The 26,687-nt window shown below is 41.8% G+C and overlaps 1 long non-coding RNA gene across 1 annotated transcript in view; it reads right to left on the bottom strand.

Annotated features, from left to right (window-relative positions):
* LOC138761965 (uncharacterized) overlaps positions 1-21,533 on the bottom strand; it is a 59,068-nt gene extending 37,535 nt beyond the window's left edge. The window contains exon 1 of the long non-coding RNA XR_011356662.1: positions 21,435-21,533. This is a non-coding gene — a long non-coding RNA (uncharacterized lncRNA). The remainder of the gene's footprint in view (positions 1-21,434) is intronic.
* Between the last annotated feature and the right edge of the window lie 5,154 nt (positions 21,534-26,687).

Raw genomic sequence — 26,687 nt, 5'->3', positions numbered from 1 at the left:
GCCACTTTGACTTTCATTGTCTTTTCCTGTAATTTCAGGTTCAATTTTGTAACCTTCAATTCAGGCTCATTTCTTGATGATTTATCTAGGTTGTTCTTAAATCAGATTTTCTACCTGTATTTATCAACTGGGTCTTCAAGAATGTAATATTTCCCCTTCTTTTCCATTGTCAATTGTCTGGTGTCATTAAAAAATGACTTGTTCTCTTTCAAGAAATGAATCTCCTCTTCCAACTTTTTGCATCTTGATAATGCTGAATCCCTTTCTTCAATAACTGTATTAATTTGTTTAACAGTTATTCTTTTCTTCCTCTTGGTTTTATGAATTCTATTTACAATTAATCATTCTTGTCAACTTTCAAAACTGAAGAATTATCAGATTCAGTTTTGTTTCCAAGTACAAAGTTAAAATCCTTTTGGTCACTGTTTTCTGAACCATCCACTATTTCTAAGTTATTTTTCAACATTGTGTATTCTTAAGTCAGTTGCACCATATTGTCAGATTTGTTTCCAGATATTTGCTTTATTCCTGCTTTTGATTTAATTTTACAGAAATAATCATTTGCAGTTTTTGCAGCATCTTCGAATGGAAACAATTTATTCTTTACTGATTTAGATGTTCCTGATTTGTTTTCATCAATAAGATTTTCTAAGAACTTTTTGTATTCTTCTGAATGGCCTTTGAGTTTCACAACAGATATTGTATTGACATTTGTTGTTGACTGCTTCTGAGTAATATCATTTTTTTCTTTCTAATGGTCCATTGGTTGTCCATCCAAGCATAGTTCTAATAGTGTAAGGTCCATCTCCCTCACTAGGTATTACTTCTATTGGTTCCAGAGATTTTGGTACATTCAAACCAATTAGCATTTCTATTTCAGAGTTATGAGCTCCCAGTATATAAATCTTTCTCAGATATTTCCACTGATCCACTTCACTTTTATGTGGGATGATTCCTTTGTGCACATTGTAAGGTAAAACATCATGACATGGGAATGTGTAGGGAGTTACCCTGTACAGGGCAGTAACAAGAAGGGGAGGTGTCCTTGTACTCCTGTTAGGTAAAACATCATGAGATGGGACCGGAGAAGGAGTCACCCAGTACTAAGGAGTAACAGAATGCATCCTTGTACTTACAAGATAAGAGAGACATTGATGGATTGAGAGGCAGGAAGCTAGCAGGGAAAGGATAGCAACAGTTTTAGTCATTGGACAAGTAATGATATGATGATGTTCTAAGCATGTATCCAAGGGTATAAAAAATCACCATTTTGCTGATAACGGCAGAATGCATTCTCCGACTAACAATGTTTAGTCGCAAGTGTTACAATCCGGTAATAAAGAACAAAGAACCCCGATTTCGACTCAGCCTGGTGTTTGTCTCACTCATTCATGAACAAAGCAGACCTAACAACAGGCATAGTCTTCTGTGTATATGTGCCTGAAAGATCACAAAAATTATCACTGTTTTCCAGCAAACTTTAATCGTAAAATCATGTTAGTTTCAACAAACTTTCGTTCCATGGTTTTTCTCCTTCAAGATTAAGCCTCTTCATAAGACCCCCTGTACAAAATGATTAATTGCTTCCTGGGTCAAGAAATACATAAGTCTGTACTGTTGCATTAGACATAAGATTCCCGTCCTTGACCTTAACTTGTACAGGTACCATTGAGAGTTTGCAGTTATCTACACTGGCCTCAGTAAGCCCACTTATCAACACTGAAGCTTCAACACTGTTTTTGTCTGTTTCTCTTATCAACATTTGTTCTTTTACTACTTTTCCTTTAAGATCTGTAGCATTTCTGGATACCTTTGATTACATATATCACAGCTGAGTCACTTCTTGCACTTTGTTGATGTGTCCTTTACAGAGACAGACAAAGCACACTCCATTTCCCTTTGGGAAAGTGATTCTCTCACTATGCACCTTCTTTTCCATCTGTGCACATTTTTCCAAATCATGTTGATGTGATACACTTTATTGTCATTTGTTTCCAGATATTTGCTTTATTCCTGCTTTTGATTTAATTTCACAGAAATAATAATTTGCAGTATTTGCAGCATCTTCTAATGGAAACAATTTCTTCTTCACTAATTTAGATGTTTCTGATTTACCAGCCAATGAAACATGATTAGCATCAACCAAAACATAAAATAGAGTACAATACAATAAATGCATACAATAAAAACACAAAAAAACCATGTACAAGAAAAAAACTGCAATATTCTAAAATAAATTGTTAAAAAAAGCTTACTGATTCTAAAATATAATACAGCACCGATCAACACTGTGAATTAGTATTTAACATGAATCCGGCTTCATGAAAAATGCTCATTAAGTCTGGTAGTTCTTGAGAGAAGGCTCCTATAATGTCTGCCTGATGGTAGGAGAGTGAGTAGTTCATGGTTAGGGTGTATTGCATCTTTAATGATATTCCTCACTCTGTCCAAACATCATCCCCTATAAATAGATTTGATGGTAGGCACTTTCATTCATTCCAACAATCCATTAGGCAGTTTTCACTACCCACTGGAATGCCTTCCTATCTTGTACAGAACAATTCCCAAACCACACCGAAATACTGCATGTCAGCATGCTCACAGTAGTACATCTGTAGAAATCCAACAGCATTCTGGGGCTGAGGTGTAACTTCCTCATACATCTCAAAAAATAAAGACGTTATTGTGCCTTTTTGGTCAACATTGATGAATTCAAAGAACACGTGAGATCATCAGAGATATGGACCCCCAGGAGTTTGAAGCTCTGTAACTGCTTCACCACCACTCATTGATGTAAATCAGGATTTGCATTTGGCTTCCCGCCCATCTAAAATCCACAATAATTTCTTTTGTTTTCTGAGTATTGAGTAACAAATTGTTCTCAGCACACCACAAGGCTAGGTGCTGAACCTTACTCCTATAGCCCGTTTCGTCGTCCCCTGTGATCAGGCTGACCACCGAGGTGTCATCTGTGAAATTTATAATTAAGTTTGAGTTGCACATAAGAACACAGTCGGAGGTAAAGATGGAATACAAAAGGGGGTTCAGCACACAACCATGGGCCATTCAAGGTGAAGTGAGAGGAGAAAACATTGCCCAACTCAACAGACTAGGGTCTATTAGAAAGGAAATCCAAAATCCAATTACAAAAGGATGAGCTGATGCCAGAGGAACAAAGTTTGGTTATCGGCTTTGATAGTACAACAGTGTTGAAAGCTGAACTATAATCAATAAATCGTAATTTTATATAAGAGTTCGGTCTGTTCAGGTGAGTTATAGAAGAGTGTAGCACCGTTGAAATGGTATCCTCTGTTGACCTATTAGCACGGGAGGTGAATTGATGTTGACCCATCGTGGCAGGCAAACAAGATTTCAGATGAGATAAAACCAATCTCTCAAAATATTTCTGGTTGATGGGAGTAATTGCAACAGGACAGTAGTCATTCAGACTCATGGCGGTAGAGCACTTTGGCACAGGCACGATTATAGTAGCGTTAAAACTTGGTTAAACAATAGCCTTGGCCAAGGACAGATTAAAAATATCTGTAAAAACCTTTCCCAACTGAACTGCGCAAGCCCTAAGCACTCAACCAGGAATGCCATCTGGTCCGGCTGCCTTCTGCACATTCACCATACTTCTTCTTTGGCTTGGCTTCGCGGACGAAGATTTATGGAGGGGTAATGTCCACGTCTGCTGCAGGCTCGTTTGTGGCTGACAAGTCCGATGCGGGACAGGCAGACACGGTTGCAGCGGTTGCAAGGGAAAATTGGTTGGTTGGGGTTGGGTGTTGGGTTTTTCCTCCTTTGTCTTTTGACACTGAGGTGGGCTCTGTGGTCTTTTTCAAAGGAGGTTGTTGCCCGCAGAACTGTGAGGCGCCAAGATGCACGGTTTGAGGCGATATCAGCCCACTGGCGATGGTCAATGTGGCAGGCACCAAGAGCTTTCTTTAGGCAGTCCTTGTACCTCTTCTTTGGTACACCTCTGTCTCGGTGGCCAGTGGAGAGCTTGCCATATAACACGATCTTGGGAAGGCGATGGTCCTCCATTCTGGAGACGTGACCTACCCAGCGCAGTTTGATCTTCAGCAGCGTGGATTCGATGCTGTCGGCCTCTGCCATCTTGAGTACTTCAATGTTGGAGATGAAGTCACTCCAATGAATGTTGAGGATGGCTAATAAAATAATAATACTAAGGATGGCCCATATATCCGTAATAAAAAACAAAAGAGGTACCTCATTCAGTAAAAGATCCACCTTCAAAGGGATATCCTTATTTTCTCAATCGAAATGAGCATTAAAATAATTAAGCTCCTCAGAAATTTTTAAGGGGTCACAGCTAGAAACAGGTGCTTTACAAAATGATTTATAATCTGTGATAACCTGTATACCCTGCCACGTGCTGTGAGTCCGAGGATACAAAGTGCTCCTCAATCTTCTGTTTGCATAAATGTTTAGCCTAAGAGATTCCCCTCTTTAAGTTGGACCTGGCCAAACCATATATCTCTTGGTCTCCATATCTAAAGGCTGAGTTTCTGTCTTTAATCAAATGACGAACCTCACTGTTCATCCACTGTTTCTGGTTAGCAAATATTTTAATTTTCTTCTGTGATGTTACTCTATCCACACATCTATTTATATACTCAATAACAAAGTTAGTGTATACATCAATATCGATCTGTGAATCTGTGTTTCAGGAAACACATTCCAGTCTGTACTTTGAACATTTTTCTGAAGAATAAAGTAAGCCCCCTCCCGCCAGATCTTAATAGTCTTGATTATGGGTTTGACCTGTTTAATTACTGATCTGTACTTGAGAATCATAAACAATGAAAGATGGTCAGATTAACGTAAGTGAGGGAGGGCAGTGTGTGTCTGCCACATTTATGTCACCTGATCCAAGGTTTTGTATCCTTGCATTTTACATGTCACATTCAGATGAAATCCTGGGAGCACAGAGCATAAATTACAGTGATTAAAGTCTCCAGGCACTATAAAGGCACCATCTGGATGTAATATCTGCAATTTTCCAATCGCAGCCCTAAGAATGTTCAAGGCGGCTTTAGGATTTGTGTCTGGAGGTATATAAACTGTTGCAGGGGCTATACAAGTAAATTCTCTTAGCAGGTAAAAAGGTCTACACTTGATAATCAGATACTTGAGATCAGCAAAAGTATAGTTAGTGAACTATAGCTGATTTACATAGATGCACAATCCACCACCCTAACTTTTTCCCATTGCAGTTGCTATTGCCAGCCCTGAAAAACGATAGACCTTCCAATTCCACCACATTATTTGAAATCCCGCTATTGAGCCATGTCTCCGTAAAAATCATTACACTTCAGTTTGTGAGCCTCTCCTGTGTGAAGAGCCAGGTCTTCAACTCATCCATTTTGTTCACGAGAGACCGAGCATTCACAAGGAAAATACTCGGTAGCATTGGCCTGAGCAGTTTTAGCTGTAGCCTAGCACACAGACCTCCTACTTTTCCCATTGTTGTTTCCAGTCTCATTGCGGATGCCAAAGCCTACCAGTCAGGGTAAGTCGAATGCAAGTCCAAGGTGTCCGTTCCAGATCTGGGGAGGGGGGGAGGGGTGGGTTTGATCAAATTTAAATGAGCTCCGTGAATAGATCAGACTCGCATCATTGCAGCACTGGTAGACTTCCAAAAGTCTCCGTCTACTGTAGCTGTAGCTGTATTAATCTGATATACACATAGAAAACAAGTAAGTACTTCAAAACTATTTTACAATTTCCTGTTGGACTCTGAGCCTTATGATGTGAATTTGCCACCATCTTAATCAAAATTACATTACATATCAAACATATCTTCTCAGCAGGTGAACTTTCATTTTCCTTAATTTCTTTATCCACCACTGTCAGAGAGGTGGAAAATGTACTTTTCTTCATTTTGGTTGAGGAAACAATTTGGACTTTTCAACTTCACTCATGGTTTGAGTACTCTTAATTCCATACACTCAATCCGTAACAACATTCACTCGTCTTTCAATGAAATCCACCAAATCCTTAAAAGTCGCTGCTACCTTGTTTTCCTTGATATTCAACAACTTGTCTTCTCCATAATTCCTTTATCAAATTAGATCATTTATCTACAATGTTTACCATATTCTGTGGTATGCTGAGTACTGCAAGATGCCCTACCTCTGTCATGACATTGCAACATCCTCTTAGAGAGAGAGCATAAGCTTGTAAACCATTAATGTTTTCTGGTCTTATTGACGAGCATGAAAGATCCTTATCTATATAAGCTCCAAAAATTCTATACTTGTCACCAAAATGTTTCTCTAATAATCACTTAGCCATTGTGAATCCTTGATCCGGAGCCATAAGCTCACAACTCTTTACAAGTTCTCGTGGTCGTCCATTCATGAACTGAAGCAAATAATCTAAACAATCCTCCAAGCTGTGACTTTTAATTTCAATGCCACATCCAAAACTTTACATAAACCCTTGAAATTGAATGGGTCACCATCAAAAATTGGAATTTTAATTTTGGGTAGAGTGTATGTAACAGAATTAACAATGCAGCCATTTCATCCTGTCTTGTCATGCCTAGGTTTGCATTACTTTGTCCACCCGGAATTCTGCATCTTTACTGGGAGTGCCTGGTATGACCCTATAAGATATGGTATTTGACTCCTATCTTTGTCTAATGCGGCTGAGTTTGATCTCTGGCTCCTTGGATCCACCTCGTTAATTCAGGATCTGGTTCATCTCACATCCACAGCAATAGTTCAGCCCCTCCTCTGTCTTGTTTAAGACAGAATTGTGACTGTAGCACTGGCACTGCATTGTCTTAATCTGTTTATTCCTTGGCAAAGTGCTTCATGTGGTTCTATCTCTGGCTCAGCCCTCTTGTGCCTGGTTCAAAACCAAGTCCAAAATATGTCTGTATCAATGGCTCTGCGTCAAATCTTAATCTGCTTAGTCCTTGACCAAGTGCTTCTTTTGGTTCTACCTCTGGTTCAGCCTCGTGCCTAGACCTGTCTATATCAAGACCAGGCCCTGGCTGTGGCTCTAACATTGTGGCTTTGGTATCGAATAGTTTCTTTCCTTGGAGTTCTTCATCAAAACTTGATGTTTTCAATTATTTACTCTGAGCACCGGATATCATTGAACTTTCAAGTGTTCGTGACCTGGCCTCATTAGTAGCAATTTCGAGGTCCATTTCCAGTTAGTTCTTTTGCTTTCTTAACTCTATTTCTTGCATTTTTAGTTGTTCCTCTTGCAGCATCTCATCTTGTCGTCGCCACTCCCGTGTCAATCTTTACTGCTCCTCTTTATCTTCTAAATGCAATTCAAGTGAAAACACATTCACTTTCATTTTAAGAGCCTGCTGCCTCTGTTTGAATCTTTAAATACATAGATTCAACACTTGAAACTCTGGAGCTTGCCCTAGAACTCCTCTTACTTCTCATACTACCAGGATTTCAGACATTGTCATTTGGTCCTATTAGGTCCTGTACTTCAGGTTATGCCTCAATTTCTGACAATGTCTCCATCTTAGAATTTTCATCCTTCCCATTACCATCTTGTGGAGTGGCTACAGCCACTCTTGAGAATTCAATATCCAATTCTATTAATGGTTTTTGCAGTAATTCTGGGAATGGTGTATCCCACACAATTGCTTTCTTTTCCTTAAATTATGTCCTCCACCAATCTTGCTGGAAAAGCCTTTTTATTTCCATTCGTATCGAATTGCTGTTTTTCCAATACTATTATGAATTCTGTTACCTTCATTTTCTCGACTCGTAATTTTTTATCAGCTGTTTCTGGCTTCTTCACAACTGCAGCTGCTATTTTTTCATTGTACAATTCATCGCACAACAATTTTTCCAAACACCATAACAGTCCATCGGACAAGCGGCTCCAATGCCCCAAACAGAGTTTTGATCTGCAATAAACACAGTATAATAATTTTGATTGTTGTGTTTCTTTTTCTGAGTTGCTCTGAACAGAGCCCAATTGTTCCAGTCTGGTTCCAAATTCAATTTCCAACTTTCTGTTATCTTCCAATTCGTCCTTCTATTGACTAACGAGTCAACAACAACCTCTCTATTGACTAAGCTGTAGTGATCATCTTCTATTGTAGTCACCTAAAGAGCCTGGAATTCCTCTATTTATGACTTACTCTTCATAAAATATCCATGACAAAGATGACAAGTTTTCAAGGTTGATTATACTTTTCAACTTTGATACACAATTAACATCCATTACTTAAAATGTGATTGATATGATACTTGATGCGGACAATAGAGTTTTAGGTCTAATTCTAGACTTTACATCCTCTCATAACATCTCAGAAATTCAAAATTGACTCTCTTATCTCCAATCTTTGCAGAAAAAGATGTTGGTTTCACAAACTACATTCAAAGGAATGCAAAACAAACTGCAGACTGCTCCATTACTGGCTGCTCTGGCTATACAAGTGATTTTAACCCCTACAATATCAAAATACACAACATCCTTTCCTTTATTTAGCCTAGTTGTCACTCCTTCAAATAATTCCTGTAAGTTTGTCAAAGCAAGATTTTCCCTTAGCTTTGGCCTATTTTGTCATAACCTCATTCTTGACAATCGACTCTAACAACTTTCCAAACATCGATATAAGGCTAACAGGTCTCTAATTTCCTTTCATCTACCTTCTTCCTTTTTTTAATAGTGGGGTGCTATTTTCTAGTCCTCTGGAACCAGGCCAAAAACCTCTTAATTCTGAGAAGATCATTACCAATCCCTCCACAATCTCTATAAGCTATTTCTATCAGGACACAAGGACGTATTCCATCTGGACCGGGACACATATCTACCCTTCAATCTTTCAATTTCCCAGGCATGTTCTCTCTGGTGATTGTGACTGCACTCAGCTCTCTTCCCTAACAACCTTGAAAGTCAGCTATGCTGCTAATGTCTTCCATAGTGAACACTGATGCAAGATACTCATTCAGATCCTCTGCCATCTCCATGTCTCCCATCATGATTTTTCCAACATAATTTTCTATTGGTCCATATCAGCACTTGACTACTTTTTACTCATAATATCCTTAATAAACTTTAGTATCATTTTTTTCATATTATTGGCTAGCTTCCTTTCAAAGTTCATCATTTCCTTCCTAATGATTTTCCTACTGCCTTCTGTTTGCTTTAAAAGCTTCCCAGACCTCTATCTTCCCACTAATTTTTACTTTCTTGTGTCCCTTTTCTTTTGTCTTAACTTTGCTTTTGCCTTCTCTTATCAACCACAATTGTATCATTTTTTCCATTCAAATTTGTCTTCTTATTTTGAATATACTTGTTGTCCCGTGCCTCCTGCAATTGCTTATCTGCTATTCTCCCTTCTTGTGTGCCTTTCCCATCAACTTTGCCAGTTCCTCTCCCATACATCCAGAGTCCCCTTTATTCCACTAGTATACGGGCCTATCTGATTTTGGTTTCACCCTCCCAAGCTACAGAGAGAATTCTAACATATTATGATCACTGCCTCCTAAGCAATCCCTTGGCCTTAGCTCCTTTATTAACCCTCAGTTATTCTACAATACCCAGTCTAGATTTGCCATTTCCCTGGTTGGCTCAACCACAAGCTGTTTTAAAAACCCTTCCTCAAGTTTCTCCATAAAATTTTTGTAGGATTCTAAAAAAAAGAACATCTTTCTCTGCGAGAGAATTGATTAATAAAGGCTATCAATTTGAAATAATCAAGAGTAAGTATAGAAGCTAAAATAAACTATGCCAGCGGAGATTATTTCTTCACCGAATGTAACTATTTTTAATTTTAAAATAAGCTTGGAATGTAATAATGCTCAGCAATTTGTTACTGATGGTTATCATCTTTCTTATCATCACACCTGACCATTGTCTTGTCGTAGCTCACCCCACCCCCCCCCTTATCTTGCAACTGCGCCCCGCTTTCAAGATTCGTCCTCTAGTGGAAATACTTCACATCAATTCTTTCATACCCTCATTTAGATTTTATGTTTCAAACAGAATATTCCCCTTTCTCCAGAACTCCAAAAAAAAGTCATGAGACAACACCCCAGCATCACCTTAATTAGCCTAGTCTGATCCTTCAGGACTTTGTCCAATTCTACTAAATCCAGCACTACAGGTGCAGCCTCATCAATACTCTGTACTATTTTAAAATTACTTCTTTGTTTAATTGCAGCTCCCCAGCAATTAAGGCCAATATGCCATTTGCCAACTTAATTATTTCCTATGGCTACTTGATAATTTGGTCTTCCATGCAGGAGAACATCTAAGACTCCCACACACCTGTGTTCTCTGCTCTCTGTGCATATTGATAATAGCATTTTTTTTCTCTATCGAAGTACATGACCTCACATGTTCCTGCACCAAACCCTATTTCTCAAGTAATCACCCACATAATAGATCCTATTGAACAATTCAAATATCTGTATTACAGATTGCCCTCCATTCTATTTTCTATCTTTAAGAAAGTTGGATATCTTTCACACTGTCTTCGCCAAGTCACTAATATGGACAGTAAATAATTAAATAACAAGACCCTAGGGCCACTTCATCAGTTACATCTTTTTAATTCAGGAAATATCCAATTATTCCAACTTTCCATCTGCTGTGTGAAGTAAGATGAGAGTGTATTGTCATATACATGAATATTATGTAATGATGCAATTAAATTCTTACTTGCTGAAGCCACACAGATAGTAAGATACAACTACAATAATGTAAATTACATTAACACATTATGCCAAGACAGTAGGACACAATAATTTTAAAAGAATAAATAAATAAATAGTCAGTGTTGCCATTACTGCAAGATAAAAGAGATATTTTGGTTGTCCTAGGATTAGAGTTGCAGGGAGAATCAAGAGCTTGATAAATGTTGGGGGGAAATTTTGTCTTGAGCCTGGAGGTACTGGACATCAATCTTCTGTAGGTAGCAGTGAGAAGAGATTCTGACCAGAGTGATGAGGGTTCTTTATGATGCTGTCTCCCTTCAAAAGGCAACATCTCACATAGATTTCATCAGTGGATGGATTTAGCTAGGTTTGCCATTTTCTGCAGCTTTCTGCATCCTTAGGCATTGTTTTCAAGCAGGCAGTGATACAAACAGTCAGTATACTTTCCAAGCATGAAGTGTGATAGAGTATTTGAGAATGTGCCAAAACACCTCAGATTTTGCCCCATATTATACTTTTAACATAGATGCATTCAATGGCTAGGAGGTCAGAGGTCTGATGAACTTGACTATGTTTGTTACCTTAGAACATAGAAGAATACATCACAGTACAGACCCTTTGGTCCTCTATGTTATGCCGACCCATTTATCCCTAAGAAAAAGTACCCTACCCTGCTAACCATAACCCCCTATTTTTCCTTCATCCATGTGCCTGTCTAAGAGTCTTTTAAATTCCCCTGATGTTTCAGCCTCCACCACCATTCCAGGCAAAGCATTCCAGGTCCCCCACCACTCTCTGTGTAAAAAAACTTACCCTTGATTTCTCCCTAAATATACCTTTTCTAACACCTGTGTCCTCTGGTGTTTGCCATTCCTGCCCTGAGAAAGAGGCTGTTCACCTTATCTATGTCTCTGTAGCGGGACAAGTGACCGCGCAGTTAGAAGGGCCAAATCGCCGCCCCAGTCATCCTTTCTGAGGAGAAGCCCGCGGTTGGTGACACATGTTGAATGGGAGCGATGTCGCAACAAGCTGACTTCATAAGGCCAGCGCGAGTAATTCTTCCTCCCCTTAGCCCTTACAGCAGACACATTGGACAGAGTGGTCAGCACGGTGCTGGAGCAGTGGGTCAATGAATAGTGGCACCCCCTGGCTTTCTTCAACAAACATCTCCAGATAACAGAACTCAAATACAGCGCATTCAGTCATGAGCTGTTGGCCCTGAACCTGGCAATACAACACTTCTAGTACGTTAGAAGGAAGGGTTTTCATCACCTGCACAGACCACAAACCATTCACCCATGCACTCAGCAAGTAGTGGGACCTGTCTGTGGTCTGTGAGACAACAATGAAACCTCTTCTACATTCAAAGTATACAACAAGCATCAGCCACATCACCGGCAAATCTGGTATGGTGGCCGAGGTGCTGTCCAGACTGGCCATTGTTGCTTCCTCAAGAGGGCTCAATGTTGTTCAGGTAGCCAAAGATCAAGCAGAGGATGCAGACGTCCAGGCCTACCAGACCACCATCTCCATGCTAAAGGTTAGCAATTTCTGTCCTTCATTGGAGAGCCCAACTCTACTATGCAACATGTCCACAGGCTTCTCCATACCCATCCTACCCGCGACATGACGACAGCTGGTGTTTGACCAATACATGGTCTTTCACATCCTTCCATGAGGTCCACGGTCTGCCTGGTGTCTGACAAGTTCAAGTGGCATGGTCTCTGCTGCAACGTAACCCCATGGGCTAAGACTTGTTTGGACTGCCAACACACCAAAGTACACAAACACATCAAGGCCCCATTCCAGAGTTTCAACCCAATGCAGTGCCATTTTGACCATGTGCATGTGGACATCATCGGCCCGCTCCCCGTGAGCTAAGGTAATTGACCGTTTTACCCATTGGCCAGAATTGATACCCCTGCCCACATGCAACACAGAGTCTGGTTCCAGAGCTTTCTTATCCATTTGGGTCGCACGCTTTGGAGTCCTGACCCACATCACCTTGGACCGAGGGGCCCAGTTTATGTCCTCGCTCTGGGCCAACCAGCCAAGTTCTGTAGCAGCCAGTTACACCACACCATAGCCTACCATCCTCAGGCAAACAGCCTCATCAAACGTTTCTACCACCACCTGAAAGCAGCCCTGAAAACTCGACTACAAGGCCTTAATTGGAGGAATGGGTTCTGTTAGGAATTAACACAGCACCAAAAGAAGAACTACCAGCATTGTCAGCCGAGATGGTGTACAGCTCACTGCTTACCATCCCAGAGGACATTCATTTCAACCCTCCTAGCCCACAACCTAGTGCTCTAGATGTCCTTCAGCAATTGAGGGAACAAACAGGTAAACAGAAACTTCCGCCACCTTCCTGACACTGCTCTCCACCTTGCCACATCCCGGCGAACCTGCAATCCACCAAATTCATTTTTGTTTAGAGAGGACAGCAAAGGTGTTGCATTGCAACGGTATCATTTTCACCTTGGACATTGACGGGTAGCAGGACAGGTTTACAATTGACTGCCTCAAGGCAGCGGATATGGACTCAGACCAGCCCACCCCGGATCCCCAAGTCAGACACAGAGGCTGCCCACCCAAAGACAGACGGTAACTTGCTTAAAGGGTGGCAGGTTGAGCAAGTGCACGGTTAAATGGGTCGAATCATCGCGCCAGTCATCTGACACAAGATGGTGCAGGCCCCCCTTCTCTTCTGAAGAGAAGCCCACAGTTGGTGACAAGTGTTACCCAGGGGGGATAGTGCTGCTTCCGGGTTGTGTGCCTCTCAATGGGAAGAAACACCACGACATGCTGACATCACTTCCTAAGGCCAGTATGCTCCTCACAGGAAGTGGGTGGTCTCCTCAAGCAGCACGAGTAATTCAAAATAAAGTTCAGTTACTGTTTTACCTCATGCTGTGTGAGTGTCTCTCATTTCGGTAGTGCTGCTGTTAGCAGGCGCTATGCCTCTCATAATCTTGTAGATGTCTATTAGATCTCCTCTCATCCTTCTACGCTCCAAAGAGAAAAGTCCCAGCTCTGCTAAACTTGCCTTATAAAGCTTGTTATTGAATCCAGGCAACATCCTGGTAAATCTCCTCTGCACCTTCCTCATGGCTTCCACATCCATCCTGTAATGAGGTGACCAGAACCGAACACAATATTCCAAGTGTGGTCTCACCAGACATTTGTAGAGTTGCAACATGACCTCTATTAATGAATTGAGTCCCCCTATTAATAAAGCCCAGCTCCCCATAGGCCTTCTTAACTATCCTATCAACCTGTGCAGCGACCTTGAGAGATGTATGGATTTGAGCCCCTAGGTCCTTCTGTTCATCCACACTCCTAAGCAACTGGCCATTAATCCTGTACTCAGTTTTCAGGTTTTTCCTTCCAAAATGCATCCCCTCACACTTATATGGATTATTGAACTCCTTCTGCCACTTTTCTGCCCAATTCTGTACCCTGTCTGTAGCTTCTTGTAACCTTCAACAAAATTCAGCTTCATCCACAACTCTTCCAACTTTCATGTCATCCACTAACATACTGATCCATCCTTCCAACTCCTCAGCCAGGTCATTTATAAAAATCACAAAGAGCAGGGATCCCAGAACAGATCCCTGCTGCACTCCACTAGTCAGTGACCTCCAGGCAGAATACTTTCCTTCCACTACTACTCATTGGTTTCTTCGTGCAAGCCAATATTTTATCTACACAGTCAAGTTTCTACTGATTCCATGCCTCATGACTTTCTGGATACGTCTCTCATGGGGAATATTGTTAAATGCCTTGCTAAAATCCATGTTGACCACATCTACTGCCCTATCCTCATCAATTTATTTTGTAACCTCCTCAAAAAACCAGTTAGGCAAATGAGGCACAACATTCCCCTCACAAAGCCATGCTGTCTATCCTTGAGTAGACTTTCCAAATGCTCATAGATCCTATCCTTAAGAATACTCTCCAATAGTTTACACAATGCTGACATAAAATTCACTGGTCAATAATTCCCAGGAATTATTCTGTGCTCTCCCTATCAACTTTTTTAAACAAGGGGGCTACATTTTCCTTTTTATAATCCTCCGGCACATCTCCTGTGGTCAAAGAGGATCCAAAGGTCATCGCTACTGCTCCAGCTCTCTCTTCTCTCGATTCTCTCAGCAACCTGGGTTATATTGCATCTGGCCTGAGGAATTATCAATCTTGATATTTCTAAGAATATCCAACACCTCCTCTTCCTTGACAGGCCCGTTCTATTCCGACCTCACCCTGATCAAGGTCCTTTTCTTTTGTGAATACTGACACAAAGTATTCATTTAGGACCTCCTCAACCTCCTCTGCCTCCAAGTACATGTTGCCTCCTTTATCCTCCAGTGGCCCCACCTTTATTCTTGTCATGTTGTTCTTCACAAACACAAAGAAAGCTTTTGGATTCTCTTTAATCCTAAATTCCAAGTCCTTCTCATGCCCATTTCGAGCTCTTAGACCTTTCTTAATCTCCTTCCTGGAAACCATATTTTCCTTCCTGTTTCCTGCTTCTTATATCTAATAAATGCTTCCTTCTTCCTCTTGACTAGTTACCTGACCTGCTTCATAACAATGGTTCTCTTTTTCTACCATCTTTTCCTTGTCCCAGTGAGACAAACCTATCCTGAACTAAGCACGTGGTCTCTAAACTTCCTCCACATTACTTCTGTGCTTCCACCCTTGAATATCTGTTTCCAATTTAATCTTATTAGTTCCTGCCTCATCCCTTCATATTTCGCACTTCCCCAGTTAAGAACTTTCTTATTTGGTCTGTTTTTATCCTTTTCCATAGCTATGCTGAAGCTAAGGGAGTTGTGGTCACTCTCACAAAAATGCTCCCCCATTGAGAGGTCCTCCACCTGACCAGGTTCATTAGCCAGAACTAGATCCAGTATGGCCTCTCCTCTTGTCGGCTGGTCCACATACTGCATCAGGAATCCTTCTTGATCACACCTGACAAATTCAGCCCAATCTATCCCTCTTGCAGTCAGGAAGAGCCAGTCAAATATTAGGGAAGTTGAAATGACCAATAACTACAACCCTGTATTTCCTGCACCATTCCTAGATCTGACTGCTTATCTGCTCCTCTTTATCCTGAGGGTTATTTGGGGGCGTATAGTCTACAGTAATAGCTCCCTTCCTATTTCTGACTTCCACCCACACTGACTCAGTGGACAATCCCTCAGTAGTGTTCTCCCTTTCTTTAGCCATGTGGTATCCCTGACCAGAAATGCTACTCCTCCTCCTTTTCTACCTCCCATCCTATTCCTTTTAAAACACCTAAATCTAGAAACTGCATTAGCCAATCCTCTCCTTCCTCCAGCTGTTTCTGTAACAGCCACAACATTGTAGTTTCATGTACTGATGCAAGATCTAAGTTCATCCCCTTTATTTCTAATAGTCCCAGCATTGAAATAGACACATTTGAACTCTCATAACAGACTTTATTTATATTTTGTCCCCTGCCTGTCCTTCTCACCAACACAGAATGCATAATTTCATGGTTTTGTCCTTCTACCCTAATCTCTGCACTCACATTCTGATTCCGAGCCCCCATGCCCACTTAGTTTAAATCCTCTCCAACAACTCTCGCAAACCTACCCACCAGGATATTGGTCACCCTCCAGTTCAGGTGCAGCCCGTCCTTGTTGGTCAGACCTTCGCCAGAACCACTGCCCCCTGCACCAACTCTTCAGCCTTCTGTGCTCCTAGGCAGTTGATTTCCCAATCCAGGCTGTGATACCACTTGTCTGCATACTTTCCACCCTGCATCTGTGAAAGTTTCATAAGAATATTCAACAACATGCCAAATTTCCTCAGTCTTGTTACAAGTAGAGATATATTTGTGTGCCTTCTTCATCATTGCCATATGCTGGCTTCAGGAAAGATCCTTCAATATCTGGACCCCCAAGAACTTGAAGATACTAACCCTCTCCACCGTGGTCCCAAAAAGACAGTCAAGTGTGTGGTTGCTTTGCCTCCCCTTTTTGAAATCCACAATAAGCTCCTTAGACTTGCTGACATTAAGAGGAAGATTATTCTTTTTGTGCCATGCAACCAGATTCTCAATCTATTATATATTCTGACATTATTACCCATAATTCAGCCAACAATGTTGTTGTCATCAGTGAAATTATAGATTGTGCTGGAGGCAAACCCATCTGTGCAATCGGAAGTGCAGAGAGAATAGAACAGGCCCCTGAGCATGCAGCTGCTGATAGTTAGGGAGTAGGAGGTGATGTGGCCAATCTGCACTAATGGGGGACTGTCAGTTTTCAATTCAGGTTAACACACTTCCCCCAATAAGCTCTAGACTTTTGAAAAAATACTTTAATGTGGCAACTTGTTGAATGTTTGGATCTCTGACGGGACACACTTGCTACTTTTTCTCTCTTACAGTAAGGGGCACCAGGTGACATGAAGACTTTTGCCATACAGTAGGCAGAACATAATTTTGTATAATATTACAGGTTCCGTACAATAAGGAATAACAATAAAGGAATCTTGAATTTAATCCAAATACACTGTATTTACAGGATTCCCTCTATTGATTCTGAACATTATATTCTCAAACAACTCTCACAAATTGGTCAAATTCAATTTTCCTTTTATAAAACCATATTGATTTGGTGGCTTTCCTAAAGCTAGCTACATATTCCTTACATATGGATGTCTGCATATTCCCAACAACAGATGTTAAGCTAACTAGCCTCTTCGTTCACTGGGCGTATGAGTGAAGAGAAACATAGTCAGTCTACTTTTCAGTCAAAAGGTTCCATATTGCGTTCCAACCCGAAACATTGAGTAATCATTTCTCTCCATAGATACTGCTTGACTCATTGAGTCTGTCCAGCTACTTATTGTTTGCTCATTTCACTCGACTTCAGCATCTGCAGAGTTTCTTGTTTAATTGAATCGCTGATAGACTTTGAATTCAAAATCATATTTTCATACTGTGAAATACAAGGGTAATAAAAGGTGATTAAATACAATTTCAATAGTTATAATTCAATTATTTACTTCTTCTTTCTTCTTCTTTGGCTTGGCTTCGCGGACGAAGATTTATGGAGGGGGTAAAAAGTCCACGTCAGCTGCAGGCTCGTTTGTGGCTGACAAGTCCGATGCGGGACAGGCAGACACGGTTGCAGCGGTTGCAGGGGAAAATTGGTTGGTTGGGGTTGGGTGTTGGGTTTTTCCTCCTTTGCCTTTTGTCAGTGAGGTGGGCTCTGCGGTCTTCTTCAAAGGAGGTTGCTGCCCGCCAAACTGTGAGGCGCCAAGATGCACGGTTTGAGGCGTTATCAGCCCACTGGCGGTGGTCAATGTGGCAGGCACCAAGAGATTTCTTTAGGCAGTCATGTTCAATGTTTTGAGTAAGGATAAATAGTTAGGTAAATGTACGTATTGACAATGGGAACACATTTCTACCAACAAAACTAACTTTGAAAGTTCAAACAACCTTTTTGGGACAAATTAATTCACATGGATGGTCTTAAAAATGTTTAATAACAAAAACCTAGAACAAATATAATTATGGTCAAGGTTATTGTGCAAAAAAAATATTGATGGAGCATATGGTTGCAGTGACCTCTTCAGTTCCAAAATGTTCCAGAATATTTATGCATATTTATTTTTTATTATGTTTCTTTGCATGCATGTGATTATTATATGCTGTTTAAGAAGTGAATTATGCGTGTTCGTCTCTGCACTATGGTTTTGAGAAATGCTGTTTCATTTGGTTGTACAGGTACAGTCAGACGATAATAAACTTGAACTTGATCTGAGTGGAAAAATAGCCAGTGTGGAAATTTCTTTGCAACCCTATACACATTAATTGTGCTCTTCACATGGCTGTATGAATGCTAAAGATGAGCTGTCAATTCCCTTTCAGAAGAACCCTCCTAACTTTACCAGGTGTTTTGTGAGAAACTTGAAACTGAACCTGAGCCCCAGTCAAAGCTCTGTCAACAATCGTAGCAGGGCAGCTGCATTTAAGTAAAACATTATTCCCTCATCCATCCAATTGAGCATTTCCAACAGATGCTTCTTTTTTTGGTAATATATAAAATATTTGTTTTTACTTGAGAAAAGCTGGAAGAAACGTGCAGCGTATTGTAACTGGTGAGTAAAGAAAATGCCCTGAGGCCCATTTGCATGCTCTGAAGAAGATAGCACAGAAATGTGATTAACACACTAATTTTGCTTAAGTGCTAGGTAAAAGGCCATGGCATTTTACACTTTGATTGATGTTAAGCATCCTAATGGTCTGCAGTAGCGGGTTGCAAGTATAGATGACAGATCATCCTAGTTCAAAACAATGCTCAACCTAATAGATGTGCTATTTCTGTTAATGTTTTTGCAACTGTCACAAATCTGTCTGATGGCTACCTACATAAGAAATCTGCATAGTGTAGATTTTTTTACTTTCCAAAATCAAGTTTTTATATTTATAAGCACCAATTTTTTTTAGCAGTTTTAATAAAACAATCAAACAAGCAGTGAATTGTGAGACTGAAATCCATGATTTAAAAAATATGACTCAACAAGAATAAAGATTTTAAAATAAAATGCATCTATATTTCTTATAATTTAACAGAAATGGTCATGGAAATGAAACCCTCTGCATGATTGCTTTATCCTTCCATGTACAAGAAAATATGAGTTCCAGTTTCCTGCAGAGCAGATATGTTTTAGAATATATAGATTATTCAAATAGTTAATTTTCTTACATACACTGTGGGCATACTATCTTTCTTGCACTCAGGATCATTTTTCTTCAGCAATAAGCAATTTTGTAGAATATTTTTACTAGAGATGTCATTCAAACTGGAATATAAAATCACAGAATAGTAAAAGAACATTTATATAGATTTTGTCATGACTACAGGTTATCAATAAATGATTTCTGAACAGTAGTGTTATTTGGATTACAGCAGGAAGCTTGTACCTTGTGTGTTCCTACAAACAGCAAAGTGATAATAACCAGGAATATTCTTTTTTGTGATTCTGATTAATGGGTAGATATTGACACAAAGTACAATTTCTCAAAATTGCAATGAAATCTGACATCAAATTGAGAGGAGAGATGAGCCCTCAGTTCAACTGAACATCTGCATGCTAGCATTTCCAACAATGCAGCACATCCTCAGTACTCCATTGGACTGGAACACCAGCTTCATTGTTATGAAGTCTCTGGAGTGGCATGAGAACCTGCAAACTACTGACTCAAAAGGGCAGAATGCTTCATAGTTCATGTCGTTAGTTTGGGAATGTACAAACTCAGCTTCCAGAGTAACTGTTATACAAATACTACCAGAGAGCATGTATATTCATTAAACAAAAAAGAAGCTGTGATTGTAATTTAATACATGAAAGTGCTGGAGCAGACCATATAGCGTCTATTGGAAGCAAAACACATTCTAGGCCCGTGCCATTCTTCAAGGTATGAAGAGAAAGCAGGCCTGAATAAAATGGGAGAGGCAGAAGGTAAGAATGAGCAGGGGGAGGGACACAGGCCAACAGGAAAGAGTCATAGATAAACATGGGTGGAAGGGCAGAGGAGAAAAACTTAAGAAGGAGGAGGGGGTAGCACGCTGAATGGAAGGGGTAGGCGTGAACAGCTGAAGGAAAAGAAACAGATGAATATGGAAATAGAGGGGACGGGAGGGGCCTGACAGAAATTGGAGGTTGATGTTAATGCCATCTGATTTGAGGGTGCCCAGACAGAATATTAGGTGTTGTTCCACTAATTGGCAGGTGGCCAATTAGGTTTTACCAATGAAGTTTCTTACAACATTCTGGAGGTGTCTGGGTGACTACTTTTCAATATCAGCTTTCAATTCACAGTTATTTGAGATAATGTGCCTGTTACAGCTTAGTATTCAAAGCTGGATCTGCAATGGATCTGAGTTGATATTAATATTTAGGTTAATGTTAAGCTATATTTCCTATAAATATGTCTTAGATAATGTAGTGGGTTTGGAACAGGGTTACAGACACAATACAATAATTTCAAAATTGTGTCTTCTTTCGGAGCTTTGACGCCTGCAAGCCAAAGTTATGATAGTCAAATGGTTTCCAAGAAACTGGAGCTGGCAACTGTTAAAGATGTCACTAAATAGTCACATAGTTCCAGGAATTTAGATTGATCTCATTGATGGTGTAACATTACACGATAACAAAGAACTATATACTGAAGGCAGAAAGGCAGAAGAAGACTGAGAAACACTTGGCCTTGGCCTCCTAGAAAGACAAGACTTTTATTATCCTTATCATAGGAAATACACAACAGAAGTAGCTTTTAAAGACCACTTTTGACAACCTCTAAGAAGGAAAGCTTGATTTGGAATTCTTCTTATTAACAGAAGGAACACTGAGTGATATTTTAAAAGAAAATAGCCACTCTGACTGCTCTCTTAAAAAGAAAGAAAGGCAGCCTCATTTGTGCTCAGAAGATGGTCGCTCCTGTTTGAAAAATATCTCTCTGAAAGTCAGCTCATCAAGAAACGTTCAGAGTCTAGCTTAAATTGTAATGGTTTTGGACTTTAACACACACATATTTATGCATAGTGAGGTTAAGTTTAGAGTTAAGATTAGAGATATGTAAGAAATGTTATTAATAGTTTAAAAAAAACTATTCTTTTGAATTTACCATTATCTGGTGAATTTTCCATTGTTGTTCCTTTATTAGCACTAATAAGGTTTTATTAGTTCATAACAATTAAGAATGTATTTTCTTACCTTGAGGTAAAAACACAAAATTCTTGAGAAGCTCTGCTGGTCAAATGTTTTGGGCTTGAACCCTTCATCAAAGTATGAGAGAATGCCAGCAAGAGTCCAAACAAAAGAGTAGGAGGGGGAGGAAAGGAGGTGGTGGCAAGGCAGGAGATGATAGGTAGAGAAAGGAGGGAGGGGACAGCAGCAATGAGGGGGAGGGGGGATGTTGTGTGGGTGAAAGAAATGGAAAGACAGGAAAAGGGGAAGTGAAAAGAAAAGGCAAACAGGTTTAATGGAAAGCAGTAAAGTCAATGTTTATGGCATGTGGCTGGACGGTTTCTATACAGAAAATAAGGTGGTGTTCCTCCAATCTGGGGTGATCAGGGAGGGAGAGTACATAAGGCTTAGGACAGACATAACAAACATCAGCTCCACAATCCCCCCTCCCCCTCATTGCTGCTCTCCCCTCCCTCCTTTCTCCACCTATCATCTCCTGTTTTGCCAACTCCTCTCCCTCATCCTGCTCTTTTTAGATGCTTGCCAGCATTCTCTTATACTTTGATGAAGGGCTTAAGCCTGTCAGATATGTATCTTGTCCTTTGCTACATAAAGGACACTGTTTGACCTGGTGAACTGCTTCAGCAATTTGAGTTTTTACTTCAACCACGGTATCTACAGAATTTTGTGATTTTGATTAGATTCAGGATTAATAAACAAAAATAACGTCTATGATTCATTTGAAAATTGGCAGGCTGCAAATTATGAAATGGTGAGATGTTCTGGGGATCAGTATAAGAAACTCACTCATTTAGAATGAACATTTATAACTTAGATAAAGGAACTTTGTGCTAATAAGTCAAATCTTGGGATCAATAGGTTGGGGCAGATAAGTTGTGAGAACTCAAGAAATTTGCAAAAGTACATGGGCACATAAGGAAAGTGGTCAAAAATATGGCAAAGAAGAGGTGGGAGAAATATGGGGAAATGAGATGTCATCTACTTTCAGATCATGTGTGGCGATGCACATAGTTGTAGTGGCGAAACAGCCCTACTTGTCACATGCGGTCAGCAGGGCAGTCATGGCAAAGATGGCATTGCGGGACCTTCTCTTCCAGTCCAGACAGGAAGATTGCATGCATGCTTACGCCAGCGAGCTTACACCAGCATGATGCAAGTTCTGGTATGCGAGGGGCAGGCCTGGGACAGCCTTAAAGGCTGCAGCGAGAACTTCAAAGTAAATCAGTTGTGGAAATGAGCTCACAGCCTGTTGTCTCAGTCTTTTCGCTGTGCTTGTACATAACCCAATACACTGGTGACCCCGACAAATCTCCACATCCTGAAGACTTGGCACAATGAACCCCACAGCTGTAGGTGCTGTTGCATTAAACCTGCCGATTTTCTGGACAAACAGGTCCCACACTTGGTTTGGCCAGATCAAACAGATAACCTCTGATTTGACAAAATAGTTCTACATCGTCAGCTCACTCGACCAGGAAACCCCTTCACAGTTCTATTAGCTCATCCAGGCGTTGCCAGAGGAAATTAAATACATGGCTCTTAAAATCCTCATTAGCACGTAAGAACTTTCATGGCACAAGAGGGCCACCAGGTTCCTTCACTTGGATGGCCTAGTAGGGGATAGGACTCCATCTGCCCTCATGGTTAAGATGCCCTCCTTGCAGAAGGCTACAAGACCTGCTTTATGTTTGAACAGGCATTCCTCGAGCAGATGCCTGAAGACATCAGGCTCCTATTGGCTGATGTAGATTTCAACAACCCGCACAGGGTCATGACACGAGCTGACATTCTCTACCGTTCCAAGCGCGAGACCATAGATATAGTCAATTGTGTTACACAGCCGTCACCCAGGGCATCTCTCAAGTCCAGTCCACCATGTAAACAGACCATCCCCACCTGAGAACTGAAAGGTCCAATGCAAAATGATGCTTCTACCATCAGTGGTGGGGTGCAGCAGCGTGCAGGTGGCGCCAGCCATGCTAGTTTACAGAAATAATGGAGCCAGCTGCTATTAATGGCCATGGTGGCTGGCTGACCAAACTGTCTTCTCCACATCTGGGAAGGATCTCGGGCTGCTGGTTCCTCATGGACATCGGGGCAGAGATAAGGATAGTTTCCCCTAGGTCGCTCAAGACACACACGAGACCTCACAGCCTCACCCTGGTCGCAGCCAACAACACTACCTTTAAAACATTTGGCAAGAGGTGAATTCCTGTGTGTTTTAGAGAGATCACTTTCAATTGATCATTCAAGCTGGCTTCATGGATAAGCCCCCTGTTAGGCGTAGATTTCCTACTTGCACACTCTCTACTGGTGGACCGCCAGGGCAGATGACTAGTCCATGTAGAGACTTTCCAGACGGTGCCCCTTGGCACATCAAATGAGCCGTCCACCCAGCTCGCCTCTGTGGAGACTCCCCATGGCCAATACAGTCGCCTCCTTGCAAACTATCCCTCCATCCTGCGCCCCCAGTTCACCACTGTCATGCCACAGCATGGCATCCAGCACATCACGACTATAGGCTCGCCATTGCTTACTTGAGCCCTTTATCTCGCCCCTGACAAACTCAACTTTGCCAAGGAAGTGTTTAAACACATGGAAGAACTCAATATCGTCCCCCATTCCAGTAGTCCTTGGGGCTCATCCCTCCACTTGGTGCCAGAGTCGAACAGCAGCTGAAGACCCGGTGGAGACTATAGACACCTCAATGTTGCAATGATGCCAGACCACTACCTAATTCACTATATCCAGCGTTTTGCAGCTAACCTCCAAGATGCACAGCTTTTCTCTAAGGTCGACCTGATCCGGGGACACCATTCTGTTCGTCTGGATGATGCTCAGAAGACTGCCATTATTACCCCTTTGAGTCTCTCTGCATGCCCTTTGGCTTGAAGAATGCAGCCCAGACATTCTACCGCCTCATGGATGTGGTCAGCAGAGACTTTCATTTTCATTTTTATCTACCTTGATGATATCCTGGTAGCCAGAAAGACATCTGAGGATCACATTTCACATCTTTGCTAGCCTTTTAACTGACATGCTGGGCTCTGCCTCACCATTAACCCTGTGAAGTGCCATTTCGTCCTTGAGGAGATCTACTTTTTGGGCCACAAAATTACTAAAGATGGTGCCACTCCTCTACCCGATAAGGTGGAGGCTATATGCAGTTCGCCAAACTGACAACTCTGAAGGGACTGCAAGAATTAAATGGGCATGGTGAATTTTTACAACAGATTAATCCCTGCAGCCACCAACATCATGCGCCCACTCTTTGCTTTAGTGTTGGGTTCCATAAAGTAACTCACATAGACAGATGAGGTGTTGGCCACCTTCAGAGAAATCAAAGAGGCCCTGGCTAACATGATGATGCTGGTCCACCCATGCATGGATGTACCAACACACCTCACAGTCGATGCGTCCAATATGGTGGTAAGTGGTGTACTGGAAAAGTTTGTGAACAATACATGGAGACCTCAAGCATTCTTCAGTTGCCACCTGTGACCGCCTGAACTGAAGTATAGTGCTCTCGATAGAGAGATGCTTGCCGTCCGCTATTTCTTGAAGGGTCAGCCGTTCATGGTCTACACGAACACAAGCCGCTGATGTTCGCCTTCTCCAAGTCCTCCAACCCTTGGTCTGCCTGAAAGAAGCACTTATCCTACATCTCTGAATTCACCACCTCTATCCACCATCTCTCAGGCAAACAGAATGTTGTCACTGATGCTCTCTCCAGGCCAAAGGTCCACGCTTTGTCACTATCATGACCTGGCTCGAGCCCAGCAGGACAATCCCAAGATGTATAACTTCAGGACGGTGGTTATGGGTCTGCAATGACCCAATGACACGTCTATCCTCTGCGATGTCTCCATGGGCCAACCCCAACCACTAGTCCCCAACCAATCGCAGAGAAAAGTCTTCGACACTATATATGGCTTGTCCCACTCCTCCATCCAAGCAACAGTGCGGATGGTATCTTCCCATTTTGTCTGGCATGGTCTACGTAAACATGTTACAGAGTAGGCAAAAACCTGCATGGACTGCCAGACTGTGATGGTCCAGAGACTCACCAAGACCCACATTCAGCAGTTTGATGCTCCAACACACAGGTTCCAGCACGTCCACTCGACATAGTTGGCCCCTTGCCAATCTCTTGCTACCTGCTCACAATGGCAGAGGCCATCCCCATCCCAGACGCCACCACCAACATATGCGCCAGGGTTTTCCTCTCCCCCTGGGACTCCCGTTTTGGTGTCCCAGTGCACGTAACGACTGACTGAGGAGCCTAATTCACTTCTGCCCTGTGGAACAAGCTGTCCAAACTCCTGGGCTTCCAGCTACCAACGGGCTAGTTGAGCATTTCCATCGCCACCTGAGATCAGCACTAATGGCACAGCTCGAGAGGCCCAACTGGGTAGATGGACTACCCTAGGTCCTCCTCAGAATATGCAAGCACCTGTGGGCAACCTCGAAGCCTCCTCAGCTGAGTTAGTCTATAGTGAGACCCATGCAGTCCCAGGCCAGTTTCTTCCTGCTGTCATACTGGAGAGACTGCAAAACAAATTGGGCTCACTCGCACCACTGCCACCATAGTGACACTGTCAGTCACCTTTCAACTACTCCACAGACTTAACCTCCTGCACTTATATGTTCATTTGAAGGGGCGGACACCACTCCAGCATCCAAAGGAATGCATCCACCTTTACACTTGAAATCGGGAACAAAGAGGAACTGTTCACTCTAGACCGCCTGAAACTGGCCCATCTGGACTTATCAGAACTAGTAAAGGTTCCTCCATAGATACGTAGGGATTGGCCACCAAGGCAACAAAGCTCATCCTTGACACATCGTGAGACCATCAGTGCTGGTTCTGAGAGGGAGGGGTCGTGTAGCGACGCACATTCTTGTAGCGGCAAACTGCTTGTCACGCACGGTCAGTGGGACACCCATGGCAAAGATGGCATCGTGAGACCTTCTCTTCCAGTCCAGAGTGGAAGAACGCATGCGCGCTTATGTCAGTGTGACGTAAGATCTGGGATATAAGGGGTGGGCCAGAGACAGCCTTAAAGGCTGAGGCACTAATTTCAAAGTAAATTAGTTGTGCTAGATGAGCTCACAGCCTGGTGTCTTAGTCTTTTCATTGTGCTTGTACACAACACACTTTCTTTCTTCTTTGGCTTGGCTTCACGGATGAAGATTTATGGAGGGGTATGTCCACGTCTGCTGCAGGCTCGTTGGTGACTGACAAGTCCGATGCGGGAC

This window comes from Narcine bancroftii, chromosome 4, assembly GCF_036971445.1.
Source record: "Narcine bancroftii isolate sNarBan1 chromosome 4, sNarBan1.hap1, whole genome shotgun sequence".
Classification (NCBI taxonomy): Eukaryota; Metazoa; Chordata; class Chondrichthyes; order Torpediniformes; family Narcinidae; genus Narcine; species Narcine bancroftii.
The sequence above is the reverse complement of the archived record's forward strand: the minus strand, read 5'-3'. Positions and strand labels throughout refer to the sequence as shown.